At 51.1% G+C, this 16,150-nt stretch overlaps 1 protein-coding gene across 1 annotated transcript in view; it reads left to right on the top strand.

The window, feature by feature from the left end:
* The window catches only part of CFAP61 (cilia and flagella associated protein 61), a 257,985-nt gene that overhangs the window by 118,036 nt on the left and 123,799 nt on the right, over positions 1 to 16,150 (top strand). The gene's annotated exons all lie outside the window — the stretch shown is intronic.

Here is a 16,150-nt window from a genome sequence, read left to right as displayed (position 1 = left end):
AGGAGAAGCCCTTACATGCCTGGGACAGCCCATGGCTTGAGAGCCTCCTGCTGGTCCTCGGGGGCATGAGTGGCATGGCTGGAGGGACGGGGAGCAGGACAGGGCTGCCCGGTGGGGATCAGGAACAGTCTTCCTGAACTTCAGGAACCTCCCACCACCACCCAGAGAAAACACGTTGTTGCATTGACAACGATCCGATCATTACTTCACAGGTTGTTCTGAGTTGAAATCATTGCTGACATTTAAAACTCTTTTCCCCGTGGTCACCTCTGTGTGCTGTGTGCCCACAGCCCCAGTGTACTTCAAGACATAGAGGAGCGTGCTTTTTAAATCCGGGCTCCAGGAAGACATCCCCCTGGCAGCGGGCTGGGCTGGCGCTGGGGCCCGCGGCTGTGGCCATGCTGCTTGCCGCGCTGGCGAAGCCGGGCTCTGCGGGAAGCGCTTCACTGCTGCGTGTCGTTCTCGTTCTTGAGAAGGTTTTAGTCAAGGTTCCGATTTAGTGAACAAGACCTAGTGAGAATGTTAGAAATCCTAAAAGTTTGCCAAGAGCATAATCCACATGGGATGGGCCTAGACGTTCAGAAGTTTAAATGCTACATTATACTATTTTAAATTAAAAAAAATTGACGTGTAGTTGATTTGCAATGTTAGTTTCAGGTGTACAGCACAGTGATTCAGATATACATACACATGCATATATACATTTTTTTCTTTTCAGATTCTTTTCCATTACGTGTTATTATAAGAAACTAAATGCAGTTCCCTATGCTACACAGTAGGTCCTTGTTGTTTATCTATTTTGTATACAGTAGTGTGTGTCTGTTAGCCCCCAGCCCCTGATGTATTCCAATCTGCCCTTTCTCCTTTGGTAACCACGGTTTATTATTATTTTAAATTTTAAAAAACATTTTAGGTGGATTTAATGTTTTAGGCTGATTATCTGGGACAAGGTGAGCCAAATAGGACATTTTTAGGAGGAATTTATAGAGGGTCCTAAACGCGTTGATTTTGAGCAGAGCAGACAGCAGCGCGGCCTTTGGGCTGGGTGAGGCTGAGCGGTTGCCTTACGAAGAGTTCCTTTTTTCCCTGTAAGTTTATACTCGCCAGGACCTGGAGCTCATACAGGACCCTCGGCTCCCTCACACGTCTGCGCATTTCTCTTCCTGGGCGCTGGCCTTTCATACGTCTCATCCCATTTAAACCATCTCTGACTGACCGTCCGTTCCGTTGCTTTCGCCTAAGAAGCCAGTGCTCCAGGGAACAGAGCACTCCAGGCGTGAGTAATGGGGTAGAACGCGTTTCATCTCGGTGGGCTGCCAATTTGAATCTGGCACAAAGCAGCAGTGATTGAAATTCATCACCGCATGGCCGGGACATATGCCCCCTCCCACCCCAAGGCCCGGGAGCTGCTGCCGGGCTGGCAGGCTGGGGGTCCCTGCCACAAAACCTTCCCGATCGTGCCTATGGATTGACAGCCCACTCCATACCGGGCCCCAGGAAAGGACCCGGAAAACGCGCGAATGATTTTCATCACACGTTGCAGAGGCGGGCCTGCAGGTTCCTCACAGCTCACGGGCAACCTGGAGCGATTCGCAGGTGGGGGAAGGCTTCCTCCTGACCAGGACCCACGTGCAGTGGACCTAGAAGGCTCGTCGCTTAGCTCAATGGGCGGTCTTGGCCTGCGCATTTGCGCTCTGAGCAGTATTCTGGTGGGAATTCTTTTGTGCCGTGAATCAGCGTGGCCCGCTTGCATGAGAACTGTTGTCAGGGAAGTACGCAGACTTTGGCTGAGTGACCTGAGTGGCCGTGTTGATGAAAGTCAGTGGAGCAGGTTGACCTGCACTTACTTTGGGGGGGTTCTGTGTGCCAGGTGGCACGCTTTTCTTCCTGCCTCCCCCACAGGGATTCAGAGATGGCTGTGACAGGGTCCCCAAGCTCGGGGACCTTACGGCCCAGCGTCAGTATTGATGTGGGACCGTTCGGGGCTGGTTAAACCAGGGGTGCGAGGGGGCTGCACCAGCCCCTGGGAGCCAGAGACAGACTCGGGAGGAAGCTCACACTCAGGGTAGACCTGTTTCCTTGGGAGGGGCTGTGTCTGGTCCAAGACACTGTTTCCTTTCCGAGCCCAGGATTTTAAATGGCTCTTCCTTGTGTTATTAAACACCTGGAAACCTGCTCGCGTTAGTGTGGACCCGTGCGCCCCACCATCCTCTCAAGTGGCTGGAGTTCCCCATCTTGGTCTGTAGTAGTGTGGAATTCCAGTGTGAACTCAGCTCTCCTTTCTTTTTTTTTTCAAAAAATTTTTTGGCCGCATCAATCCATCGCCTCCCAGATGACAGCATCATCCCAGCGCTCGCACCGTCAGAGCAATCGGCACCCGCTGGTATTTTTCGTAGTTGTTTATTAGTGACGGTCTGTTTAAATCTCGACGAATGAATTGTCTGAAGCCTCCGTTTTCCCTTTGTCCTTCTACAAAAGAAAAATGACGGTTTGTTTAACCCCCCCTTCTTGGAGCTAAGTGCTGGCCCGCTTTTTCCTGGTATGTGATCTCCCTGGAAGATGTCACTCGCCGGCTTTCAGTTACCCTTTGAATTGCCCCTCTCATCTGGTCTTCTCCAGTCCAGCTATAATTACCATCTGATGGACTGTTACTGGATACTGTTTCACTTGTACATCTGCTGCCCTAGGAAATTGCATTATTCTCCCAGCACCTGCTAGGTTTCCCCCAGCTTAATTGTTTCCCAGCCCCTTCCTTAAACTTGGAAACTTTCACTGCCTGTGGTTAGACTTCCCGTGGTTGTGCTTGTGTGTGTGTGTGTGTGTGTGTGTGTGTGTGTGTGTCTAAGTTAGCCCTTTACTATCTCCTTGATAGAAGTTGCTAAGAATGTAAACCCATATTTTTCAGCATCGTGTGTGCATCATTAATGTGACGATGGTGGTATTTTCTTGAAATGAAATTAACCCACTTTAAATCACCGCCACGAGTCCAGTGTGCTTTTCAAGCCACTTCCTAGCCGTTTCCTACGCAGTCACACCGCCCGTGGGAAATGCATTTCCTCCTGTTTATGGTGAACCCCTTTCTCTGACATTCTTAGAATCATTTACATAAATTTCTTCATGAGTTCTTTTATTTTTTCAAACAAAGCCTGCAAGTTCTATGGGCATTTCTTTCCCATTCTCCGAACACTGTCTAGTTCAGTATTACACGCACTGTATACGTGTGAATCAGAATGACTTATAAAGTGGTGGTTTACCCTCCCTCTTAGAAAGGTCGCGGAGGAATACACGACTCCTGAGTCACCATTACTGACACGTGCTTGGCTCTTGCTAAAGGCGTCCCATGACGTGTCCCGCTTAACCCTCACATCAGCGCTTGTGGGCAGTTACTGCTCCTGTCGTCCTCAGCGTCCACAGAGAGCAGGCCTGCAGGAGGGAGAGTGAGCGACTCATCCAAAGGCTAATTCATTGACCGCCAGTTGGATGCCCAGACCCGTACCATCATTCCTGCTTTCTTATCTAAAAAGTTAAAATACCGATGTCATGGCTTGTTGGAGGAAACCCAGACCACAGAGATGGCAGCCTGGCAGAGAGAGACCTTTTGGAATCTCCCAGATTTGGGGCACCAGCCTCGTAATCAAAAGGTGACCCCCAGATAACTGGCCTCCCCCAAAGCAATTTGGGCTTTCCTGTTGGCCGAGTCACCCACGCTGTGGTGCGATGCTGTGCCAGCCGGGCCCGGACGGGGCTGACTGGAAAGGAGCAGACATGTGGGACCGGGTTGGAGCCCAGGGGTGGCTTTTGCGCAGCCGCTGAGCCAGGCCATCTGCACTGCCCTCTCTGCCGCGTCAGCTTGTTGTTGCTATAAACCTTTCGAAATTGCACTGGCAACCGCTGGGGAAGGTGGAGGAAAAGAACCCTCCCCTGCGTAGCGCATATCCCGCATTCAGTTCCGTGCTGTGTGTGGCGCTGTTACGGAGTGCTCACATAAATGCCCAGGACGAGAAATGGGGGTCAGTTTGGGAGCTGAGGGACGGACACGGTGTGCACTGGCGGTGTGATGGGCAAGCCTGGACACTTCAGAAATTGGGCTGCCCTGGAGTGGCCGGATGAGGTCTTTAGGGTGTGGTAAGAAATGGTGAAAAGTAAAGTGACTTCTTAACATCTCAGTATTGTCAAAAGTCAGTCAACCCTACATCTCATCATCATTTTCTAAGATAGATGTTGTGGGTTAGTCAGTCTCTCTCTCCCCACCCCCTCCTCCTCTTCCATCTTCCTCCATCCTCTCCCTCCCTCCGCTCCTCTCTCTTTAACAGCTTTATTGAGATATAAATCAGATACCATACAATTCACCCATTTAAATTGAACAATTTATTGGTTTTCAGTATAGTCACAGAGTTGGGCAATCATCACCATCTCATTTTAGAACCTTCTTGTCACCCCTCAAAGAAGCCCATTAGCCTGTCCCCCCCGGAGTCCCACCCCCAGCCCTAGGCAGCTGCTGATTTGCTTTCTGTTTCCATGAATTCGTCTGTTCTGGACGTTTTGTATGAGTGGAATTATACAGTGTGTGGTATTTTGTGATTGTCTTTTTTCACTTAGTGTACTTTCAAGGTTCATCCATTCTGTAGTACGTATCAGTATTTGATTCCTTTTTACTGCTAAATAATATTCAGTTGTGTGGGCACATCACGTTTTATTTATCCACTCATCACTCGATGGGCATGTGAGTTCTCGCACTGTGTGGCTACAGTGAACGATGTTGCTGTGGACCTTGGGCACAGGGTTTTATGTGGATGTATGTTTCAGTTCCTCTTGGGTGCTACACCCAGGAGGAGAATTGCTCTGCCGCATGGTGGCTCTACATTTAACGTTTTGAGGAACTTCCCAGTTACCTTCCCAGGTGGCAGCACCGTTTTGTTCTCTCTCATTCTGAGATCGGGCCCAGCGTTCCTGCTATTAAGTGGTGAAGGGCTGGTCAACTCGAGGCCATGGATGGACTGTGAACCTCACTGTTCTTCAATTTTAGGAGTGAAGCTTCGAGAGAGGACCACACAGGTCTGGCAGTTCACCACCCATCACAGCTTCAGTCCTTTTGAAAGCAGAGATTTTTCTGGAATAAAATCTCTCCTGCCCTTATCTTCCCTGCTTCACCCTCTCTCGTCCACCTGCCTCCCAGGGGCCGCTCTGACGTTTTGGAGAGCTCCGACGGCACAGCCAATGTGTGTCCAGATCCCAGGAATGATGGGGAGCACTTCCTGGTTTTAACCCCAGCGTGGCCTTTGTTTCAGTCCACCTTTAGTAATGTGACTGCTTTTCAGACAGCTCCCAACAGAAAAGAAAATTCTGAGGCTTTCCTGGAGGCTGGTGAGGTTCTTGCCACAACCCAGTAGGAGGGAAAAAATGCACTCGGTTCCCTGCAGAGCCAGGGTAATGAGTGCGCCGAGGTCCAGAGGTGCCTCGGGGTGGGAGGCACCAGCTGCCGGCTGCAGAGCTCTGGACGCCAAGCAAGGCTCCTGGGTGGACCTGAGCTCCAGGCAGGAACTGGCCTTCGCAGCTAAGTGGCTTCCTCAGAATCCGCCTTCCAGGGGGACGGCACGGCCGCCAACAGGAAGCATTGCTTTGTGTATTTTAAAGTAGCTGGGGACATAAAATGACAAAGGGGACAATTAGAGCTGCAGATGCCGACTAGGGAAGTTGCATCTTTCCCCTTTGATTAAAATAATATATGTTGTTACAAAAGCCATGCACATTTACGGTAGAAATTTTAGGAAAAAACAGTAGAAAGAAAAAATGGATGAAATCTGCACTCCTCTCTCTGTAGATCACCTTTGTCAATATTTTGGTGTTTTTACTTCTAGGTTATTTTCCATGAAAAAAAAAACATACAATTAAATACAGGGTCACTAGCATGCAGTGTTTTGAAACATACATCCCCCTACTATGCTGTGAACACCTTTGCAAGTCACCAAGGATTCCAGAGCAACGTTTGGGGGGTTGCCTCTTCCTCTGACCAGCCATCCCTCCCTCTGCACCGTGTGACGGGCCTCCTGGGTTATCTTGCCTTGATCTCACAGAAGTTTGTGTGCTGTTTGCTCCTTCTTGCGTCAGAGGCGACTGAGGTTAGGAGAGGTTTGGTTATGTAGCTGGACGTGAGGCCAGTGCGACGTGTGGGGATGAGCACTAGGCACCGGCCGCCTGCTTTTCTTAGAACTTGAAGTAGAGTCAGTTGCAGCAGTGTCAATGTCTGGTGCACAGCGTCCTGTCCCGGTCATGCACATACAGACATACATTCGTTTTCGTATTTTTCATCAAAGGTTATTACAAGATACTGAATATAGTTCCCTTGCTATACAGAAGAAATCTGTTTTTTTAATCTTTTTTTATATATAATGGTTATCATTTGCAAGTCTCAAACTCCCAAATTTATCCCTTCCCATCTCCTTTGCCCTCGTAACCTACCATAAGATTATTTACTATGTCTGTGAGTCTGTTTCTGTTTTGTAGAGCAGTTCATTAGTGTCCTCTTCTGTTTCTTTTTTTTTTTTTTTTTTAGATCCCGCATGTGAGTGATATCATATGGTATTTTTCTTTCTCTTTCTGACTTACTTCACTCAGAATGACGATCTCCAGGTCCATTTCTGTCTCCCGACCCCCTGTAGATACGTTCACCGCAGCTGGGCTTCCCCTGCACCCAGATAGAAAGTGGGCAAGTCCTGTGATTTTTCTGGCCAGTATTAGTCTTTTACAGTTGTGTGGGTCACTCCAAATCACAAAACGTAGTTCCATAAAATGTCCAGTTTCATTTCATGGATCAAATCAAAACTCAATTTTCATCCAAAGATGAGAGGCCACCCGCGACCCCGACTGACGCCCGTGGCTGGGGAAGGGGGACGGGGCCTCCTCTCTCTAACTCACCAGGCCCCCACCTGCTGAGCATTTATTTAGCTTATTGTTTAGGTCTATTTATTTTTTAAAGCTTGTTCATTTCTTAATTATATTTTGGCTCTATTTCTGGTCCTTCTGGAATTGGGGCCAGAGCAGGGAGGAAGAGTTGGGGAGCAGGCAGGTCTGCACTGGACCCAGCACAGTGTCGGGGGGTGACTCCTGCTCTGTGGCCCACGCCCCCCTCACTGTGGCTGGGGTGCCTTCGGAGATTCTTGTCACTCGGCCCACCACCTGTGCTTCCATGCTGCGGGCAGTCACCCTCCAGCTGGGCGGCCTGAGTCTTTCTTGCCCCTCGAGGTGGCCCTGCAGGAAGAACCTCTGGTAAAAGCTGAGGCCGTCGGTCGGGCAGACTTAGCCCCTTCCCCTCGGGGACCTGGCAGCAGGCCGGCCCATGGAATCTCAGCATCCTTGGGTGGGAAACGCACCCTGCTGCGCCGAGTCCACTGACGATGGGCGCTCCCTGCAGGATCCTGGGGGCTCCCAGACACCTTTCTTGTGACTTGGAGTGAAAGACGAGCCCCCCTCCTTCCTCCTAGGGGTGGAGTGGCTTGGGGCCCAGAGCGTCCCAATAGTTCTTATTGAGGAATTTTCCAGAAAAATCCCTTATGCCCATTCTTCCAACCCTTTCATAGCTTCACAGTCAATCAGGGGTTTAAAAGCCACTCAGCCTGTGCTTGCCCACCTGCTTTGCCATTTTCCCCGGAGGAGCTGCTTTGCAATGTAGCGTCCGTGTCTTCCTGCCTCATGGTCCTGTGTGACATCAGCCTCCCCGAGGCCATGCAGCTGCCCGGCTGAGGCTCTGGGACTGCAGCCCAAGGACGCCAGATCCCAAGACCCACCACTGTTACTTGTAGCCAATTGCCTAATGTTTTACCCAAATTTTTTGTCATTATAAACAGTGCTACCCTGTCCATCCTTATGACTCATCACGATTTCCTTTCAATGAATTCCTAGAAACGGTTCTGCTAGGTTGAAGGTAAAGCTCCTGTCTTTAATCGAAAAGCACAATGTTTTAGAATTTGAAAATGAAAGCTATTGTTCCCGACTTGAAGAAGATGGTTTCCCCTTGCAGGGTGTTTGCTTTAACTCAGCAGACCGTCAGCCCAAGGAACTTGCTTTTATCGTGAGATGTAGATTTTTAAGATAGATAATCAGGCGTGCAAATGGCCAGTGGTCTTCCATTTCCCTGTGTTCCTCCAGTTCGACAGAACCTCTGCTCGGAGCCTCCAATCCTCCTGATGGGAGCAAAAGTCATCTCTGTCAAGCCTGGGTCAACTTGGCCAGTCAGTGTTTAAACGGAGTCCATTCTGGAATTTCCCTCTTATTTTGGGGGGACGGTTCTCAAAGCTTTCAGGTGTCACAGCATCGCGGACGGCAGTTGTCTGGTGCGCGGGTCGTGCCTGTCCTCCCAGGCACCCCCTGGGTTTCAGGCCTTCAGCTTGTCTTCAGCCATCCCTCCCTTTGGTACCCAGGTTCCCAACCAGCCCTCACTGCTCACAGCAGGGGATTCCAGCCTCTTCACAGCCTGGATATCTCTTTGGGTCTCCCCTGTCTCTCTGGCCCTTCCTCCCTCTGCACCCTTCTGGGCTTTGGGAAGCTTCCGACCTGCCTCATCCTCTTTCCTGCCCTGGCCCCACCCTCAGCCGGCGCCACTCTTCTCAGGACAGATGGCCGGGCGTCCCCGTGCTCTGCAGAGCTACTGCGGGGTCCTGTTCTCCCTTCCACTTTACGGCCTTACCCGGGGGAAGGAGGGCCCTATCCTGCATTTCTCTCCCTCCCTCTCTCTCTTTCCCTCCGACTTTCCTCCGCCTCCAGTCTTGCGACCACAGACTCTGCCATCACCATGTGTTCTTCTGACATCTGTTGTTGGAAGCATCAACTCTGACTTTTGGTACTCAAATTCAGGCTCCTGTGAGACTCAAAAGCCTCTCAACCTGCTGTCTGCCTTGAAACGAAAAGGCGTGTCTGTCCGATGCCTGGTGTCGCCTGGCTGCTGCCGGAAGGGTCAGGAGGGGCCGCGAGTCAACAGGGACTTGGCAGGAATGAGCTGCATCTGTTAATATTAACAAGACCCGCCTATAATGATAACAGTAATATGCACACAGAGCACAGATCGAGAAGCCCCTCGTGGGCTGGCCCGCTCCCTCCGGCCCCTGGAGGAATTATAAAAACACAGCTCCGTTCGTTATGAAGTGATTTTATGTCAACAGATGCCCGTGTTATAAAGTATCGTAAGTCTAACTACTAGGTCTTTTGTGAAAGCTTCTAGATGTTGTATCTTGTTAATAAATTCTAGTTGAAAAAAGGGAAGATACGATTTCTTGGCGGATGTGAAAGACTAGGAAAAAATCCCCAACAGACCAAGAACCTTGAGAGGTTTTATTCAAACTGAGCTCAGATGGATTAAAAGTCTTGCACATTTTAGGAATTTTCATAAAGCTGCCTGAGTTTATCGCCGTTTACACACTCACCAAATCTGAAGGGGAAACGGCATTTGTGTTCATCAGCGGCAAAGGATTACCTGAGCCCTAGAAGCTGAAGTTCGGGGTGTCTGGAGGCGTGGCCTTCCCGGCCGCCTGGCCCAGGGAGCTGGTGTGCCCCCCCCCCCGCTCCCCCCTCCCAGGGCGTGCCCCCCCACCTCCATCAGACAAACAGCTTGAAGCCCTCGGGCCTCACTCCTCAGGCCGCTGCTGTTCTCTGGGGTTGAACCCCCTTCAGGAAGAATAAAACCTTTACCCTGTCCGTTGCGTCAAGACCATTAAGCTGAGTCAAGGTTACTGATGTCAGACCTCCATAGTAACTAACCTAGCAAGCAAGAAGAAGACAAAAAGAAAGCCTTAAACCCAGGGGAGAAAACGGACCGAGTGAGGCATGGAAGGGGCATGGGAGCCATAAAGGGTTTTATGGCTGCTTGTTTGAGATGTCAAAGCGGAGTCAGCCGCCCTGGGGCCGGGTCCCGCCAGCCGGGCGCGGGCCGTGTGATGGCCGCTTGATGACCGCCAACTACCGGCCACCCCGTTGCTCCTGCCTTCGGTGCTTCAGTCATGTCCCAGGTTTTGTTTGTTTTCTGTGTGTGTTTTTAAATATAACTCAGTGCATTGACATGATCCCCGTGGTGGTTGTTACAATCCAAGTTTTTATGGCAGTTTATGTATCTACCCCAAAGGAGCCGAGCTTCCGGGAAGCGGTCTCAGGCAGCTCGTTCTGGTCCCCACAGTGAAGCTCTGCTGGTCGAAAGCTCCCCCCCAGTTTCACCACCAGGCCTCAGGCCTTGGTGTGGTGCCTCCTTGAAGCCGGAAGTGACTATCAGTTTTTAAAAGTGAGCCGGGTATTAGAATTTACCACAAATTACACTTTGTGAGCAGGTCGAGGAGATGGCCTGAGCGCACATCCCCTGGAATGACGGACAGCTGACAACTGCATCCATTTGCTGCCTATGGCCTTCCTCCACACACCCTGGGTCTTGGGTCATTCTGTGCTGGTAGGACTGAGGTTAGAGACAGACACATAGACAGACAGACACACACTCGGGTGATCTGGTTCACCCCGAAGGCAAGAGCACATCCCAGAGGCTGACGGAGTTTGGAACGGGGGGGCTTCAACCTGCCCTGCCCTGGCTCTGTGTCCCTCTGTCGCCTCAGGGGGAGGTACCTGCCGTCTGTCCCCCACCCCACCCCCCTCTGTGCGCAGCCCCCTGAGAGCTGCCTGCCCTGGAGGATGCTGCCCAGGAACCCTTGGCTCCACTCAGGGCAGCCACGCCGAGATCCGGGTTCCCTTGAGTCCCAAGAGAGACGGGACACTAGGGGCCTGGCTTCTCTTTCCCAGCTGGCCTGCCTCGAGGGACCCGCCCCGACAGGAGAGCAGATGGGGGATGTAGCCCAGCAGGCCCAGATTCCAAAAGCACCTCCAGGCCCTGAGTGACCAAATGCGTCTGTGTGTGTGTGTGTGTGTGTGTATGTGTGTGATTTCACTATGAGCTCATTTCAGCTGCATAGAAATAAGCATGCATAAGACACAAACAGGAAGGAAATATACATAAACAAAGCTGATTGTGTCTAGTACTAGTGTTAGAGGGAATTAAAACATTTCTTCTGAATATTGACTTTGCAGAATAGAACATAAAGCACTCTGTAATTCAACGAGACTATCCAATTAGTTTCATTATATTTCTTTTCAAAATAAAATATGCCAAAATTCAGAACGACCGAGTGAAGTCAGGAAAAGTATGAATAGCTACCATTTGTTCCGTGTTAGACGTGAAGATGCTGTTCTGTGTTCTTTATATGAATTAGTTCATTTAATCCCCACAACCACTGGTGGTCTTGAAATTCATCCTGTTGTTAAACCGCATCATTAGGTTTCAAACCCAAGTCTTCTCAAAAGCTGCTTATGAACCCACGAGCCTCTCTCTCTTCTTCTCTCTTTCTCTCCCTCCCTCTGACATACACGTGCACACACAAAACAACACACACCATCCGAAAATGTTCCTAGAGAAGTGCTCAATTTCCAAGCATGTCTCCCCGTCGTCAACCCTGAGACCACAGCGGGTTGTGACAGCCTGGTCCCGGAGTTCTGTTCCTCACCTGCCTCCCCTACCCAGGGTCCTCCCCTACCCAGGGTCTCCCCAAGAGCCAGGCGGGCCCCTGCCCCGCCACGTCACTGTGTCTAGGTGTTCTGTTCTTTGTCCCCAGCTCTGATGCACACCGTGGTTTGGGCTCGTCTTTCCCAGGGTCATGCCAGCCCCTGCGTGCCCAGGATCCTCTGCCCCAGCTCCTGCCTGGACCACGGGCCTGGGTCTGCTCCACGCGGCTGTTGGGAAGCTTGGAGGTGGAGAATTAATGTACGTCATTTGTTCCATCGAGACTCACTGTGTGCTGGCCACGTGCTGGGCCCATCCTTGGCACTGGGGCCGCAGCAGTAAGAAAGCGGACAAACCCCTGCTGCCTGGTGCCCATGAGCCAGTGGGAGGCAGACAGTGGAGAGACGGACAAGGACGCTCTGTGCCAGGCGGGGCAAGAAGGAAGCCCAGGCGGGGATGGAGGGTGTGGCGCAGGGGCAGGAAAGAGCTCCCGGGAGGGTCACTGAAGCCTGATCTGATGGGGCAGGGAGGCGCTGTGAGGGCCGGGAGGAAGGAGCTGGTTTCACTTCTGTCACACCCCCCAGCAATGCAACGTGTCCCTGCACGAGAGCCCGCCCTCCGTGGGCACAGCCCCAAGGACCCGGCGCTGTTGCTCTGTCTCTTACTTCACGGCTATTTTAAAAGAAGTTCATGCAAGAAGCCCATCAGATGCAATTGAAACGTTTCAGATTCTGTTCTTAAAGCAACCTCCACCTCGTGTTTTGTCCACAGTTTGCTCAAAGCAGAATTAATGCCATGTGGGATTGCAATTCTCCTTAAAATGATGATTTCTATGTTTTAAGAGGCAGGGGAAACCCGGGGACTAAGATGAGAGTTTAGAATTTCATGTATCCAAATGTTTGGAAAAGGTCAGACGTTTTACCTGATGGCAGTGGGCCTCCCACAGATTCCTGGGAGGGCGTTGTAAGAAAAAAAATGACAAAGTAACTGCTGTTTTGAAGGCTCTACTTAACAGATGTGTAGAGTATAGAAATCTATGTATTATTAAATAATTCTTTGTAATCTGCTCAAGAATAAGCAATTTGTCAGCCTGTTTACGTCCTCCCCATCTGGGTACGCTCTGCCGCCCATCTGTCTCATGTAATTATGTAATTATCAATACAAGGAGAGAATAGGTGATACAATTAACAAGAAAAACCGGCCCTGGCCGAAGAGCAGAAATGACATACATCTGTTGAATTGCTTCTTGTTTCTCTTTCTTCATTGTTAACTGTTCATTTTTTTTTTTCCCTCATTTCCCAGTTGCACTCAGACTGTCAGCTTGTATCTCACCCTCAGGAGAGCTGCTTCTGCCTTGCTGCACATTCTGTCTCTGCCCCTCCGTCTGTCTGTCTCTGTGTGTCTTGCTCACGCACACGCGCGCACACACACGCACACACACACGCGTGGAGGCTGATCGGTTCATCCAGGCACCAGCGCCACTTTGGAAGAAAAGGGCAGGGCTCTCTTGATGTTGTGTGTCCCTCCTCTGCCCCGCCCGGGGGCGCTGGCAGCCACTTCCAGCACGTGCACCACCGCAGCTGGAGCCCTGGGAAGGACTGAAATTACTCAGGACCGATGGAAGGGCAGGGCGTGCGTGCTGAGCCCTCTCAGGACAGTAGGCAGAGGAACTGCTTGAGTCCAACCCCCCGCCTCGTGCTTTTGTTTGAAGGTCAAGTCTCAAGCAATACCTGTCACGTCGTAACAGGACCACAGTCCCAGTGGACGGGGTTCACGTCCACATGACCCAGCAGAGCGGTGGCCGGGGTCACTCCCTCGTGCAGTAGGGACTCGTGGGCGTGCGGATGGGCACCTCCGTGGGCACTTAGGACGGCAGTGGGTGGCGGTGGCCACCCGCCCCCTGTCTGCCCTGGCCGGGCTCTGAAGTTCTCTAAAGGATGGATGGTCCTCCTTGACAAGCAGGGAAGCCGCCCTCACAGTGTCATCTTGACAAAACCTGGGATTTCAACCCTCAGGCGCACGGTGGGGCAGCCCATGGAGCGGTCGGGGTGCCGGTCAGCACTGGGGAGGAAGGTGGAAATGCCGGCTCGCCTTTCCACTGACTCAGCGATGGCAGCAGGGCTCGCGCGTGGGCCTCCGGACTGTCCTGCAGACCGTCGTCCCCTCCTACAGGGACGCCCCTTCCAGAGAGCCCTCCCTGGCCTCCTGTCCAGGAGGTGTGTCTGGAGGGGCGGGGGAGTCGAGAGTCTCTAGTTCCATCATTTCTCGAGGTCTGCCTAAAACTATTTTTTTTAAACACAGTGCTGCTCACTAAGCACCGAGCTTCCTCTGTCTCCTCTCGCTGGGTGACCTCTTACGTGTTGAGGTGGTGCTGTTCCGAGAACGCCTCCCGGTCGTAGCCTCCCACAGTGGAGCCTGGGTCCGGACTTGGTCTGCTGGTTCCCCTCCTCGGGGAGGTGTGGGGAAGGGCCCTGGCTCTACGCCTTCCCTGTTCCGTGGCCAGAAGAAGGCAAACCAGTCCCCACCTAGTTCCCACCTAGGTTTCTCTTTGTTCCTTCAAATCAAACAGTATTGTTTGATGAATCCTCGGTAAAGCCGACAGCCATCCCCCGCTCTGTCTGTGTTTTGAATTGTTGTTTCCACGGATTTTTTTAAAAAGCCGTGGATCCCCACAGCACAAGCAGAAAGGAGAAAATGGCTGGACGCCCTGTGGGGAGAGCATTTTAAAGGACTAAGTAAAGGGGACAAATGTGGCTGGGTCCCTCGAGGGATTTGGTCGGTTTTGACTTTATACTTACTTGTTTCCTTAATTCAAAGTTAAAATGATTTAATTGCAGCCATAACTGACTAATCCATTAAGGGTTTTAAAGGGAAGACTGGCCCCCTGGAAGCTTTCTTTTGTCATTTCTGGTTTTGAAAAGCTTTTAACAATGCTTCTTTTCATGAAACATTTCAGTTTATATTTTTGAGTATTTTTTTTTTAGACAAAAGAGCCTAGACTGGTAGTTTCTCAAGAGAAAATTATTATGAAAGAGCTATATACATGCACATATCATATTCAACTAAAAAATAAGAATGATAAAATCCTTGTGTTCTGTCCTGAACCATATTAAAAGTCATTAAAGCTTAGACTAAACGGTTTTCATTTAAGCCTCAAAAGTGGCATTAATTTTTCAAGTGGTAACTGTTGCTTAAGATGCTATTGTCCCTGCGCGATAAATGTTTAATGATTTGGTAGAACATGCATGGCTTAAAATCCATTATTTATTGCACCTTCTCTTGCCTGGCAAAGGTGATGATTTTATAGCCCCAGCAGTCATGCAAACACATTTATACAAACCGACGGCGGATAATAAATTTCCTTACTGTAAATGTCAGTGGGTTTCATGTGTTGCTGCCATTACATCTTGTTTGGAAGCCGAACGCCACACAGTTATGGGAGCCGCCAGATGGTGTCATTAACACGAGCACTGGGGCTGTTTACCGCTGACGCGCATGTGAGAAATGAAAAGTTCTGGGCTGTCTTTGCACTGGAGCGTGAAGTCAGCCGTGCCCAGGTGTGAGGACCGCGCAGCACGCTCGCCTCTTCCCTCGTGTCCCACCAAGGGAGGTTTTAGTTGTTGCTGCTGTGTTGTTGTTTTCCATATATAGTTTGTGTTTGAAGAATACACAGCAGAGCGAGCCAAGGGGGACACTCTCCCAAGGACTGCTGCTTGGTCCTGTATGTGGAGTCTCAGACACCCTGCAGGTGACACCTGCCTTCCCAGGGGTGGTTCCCACAGGAGTTCCAGCCAGCCCCCCTCTTAGGCCCTCCAGGCACGGCCTGGCCTTTTGTGCTAATTAGCTGCCGCAGGATTGCCGTTGCCGTGCGTGTGCACGCGCGTGTGCCTGGTGGCTTCAGATGCCGTAGACACTTACTGTCTTACTGTGAGGGAGACGCTTCCGTGGAGAGCGCGGGATTAGTGTTGCCCCGCAGTGCTGCCCCAACCGTCAGAAACCGATTCAGAGAATGAGGAGAAGGAAAGGCGTGGGCAGTTTCCGCGCCAGTTTCTTCCGTGCAGTTAGCTCCCCTTCTCCCCGAGAATCAGCAGTGGAACCAAGACGTTTGCTTTCCCTGATCGGATGCGAGGCATCTGAGTGGCTGGCGTCGGCCTCCGTGCTTTCCTAAAACCTGTCCCCACCTGTGCTGGGCGCTGACCGCGCCCACTCGCGCTGGCCTTCCTGTAAAGGTTTCTGCTTCACTCTCTTTTCGTGTCAGTTTTCAGAGACGCTGAGTCTGTTTATTCCTCCCCGCCAGTCCTTCCCTCCAACCAAGAGACTGGCCCATGGATTCTGACCAGGTTCCTTTGAACTTTGTTTTGAGCCTTAGAATTCATGCTTCGTCGGAATTTTCAGAAAGGCTCAGCCTTTCAAAACAGTCATTGTGTTGCTCTCACAAAAGCCGAGCAAACCTTCTGGTGTGCAGAAATTTAAAGTCACGTGAAAGAGAATCCAGAGATGAAAGAGGAATGCAGGATTGCTTCAGACCAGCTCCGAGACACAATTGGATGTCGGGGGAAATAAAGAGCCCGATGGAAAGACTGAGGCGTGCGTGCCGGAAGGCACACCTTAGAAACGAGAGCGCAG

The sequence above is a fragment of the Camelus ferus genome, chromosome 19, assembly GCF_009834535.1.
Source record: "Camelus ferus isolate YT-003-E chromosome 19, BCGSAC_Cfer_1.0, whole genome shotgun sequence".
NCBI classification, from domain to species: domain Eukaryota; kingdom Metazoa; phylum Chordata; class Mammalia; order Artiodactyla; family Camelidae; genus Camelus; species Camelus ferus.
Note: the sequence above shows the minus strand (reverse complement) of the source record. Positions and strands in the feature narration are given on the sequence as shown.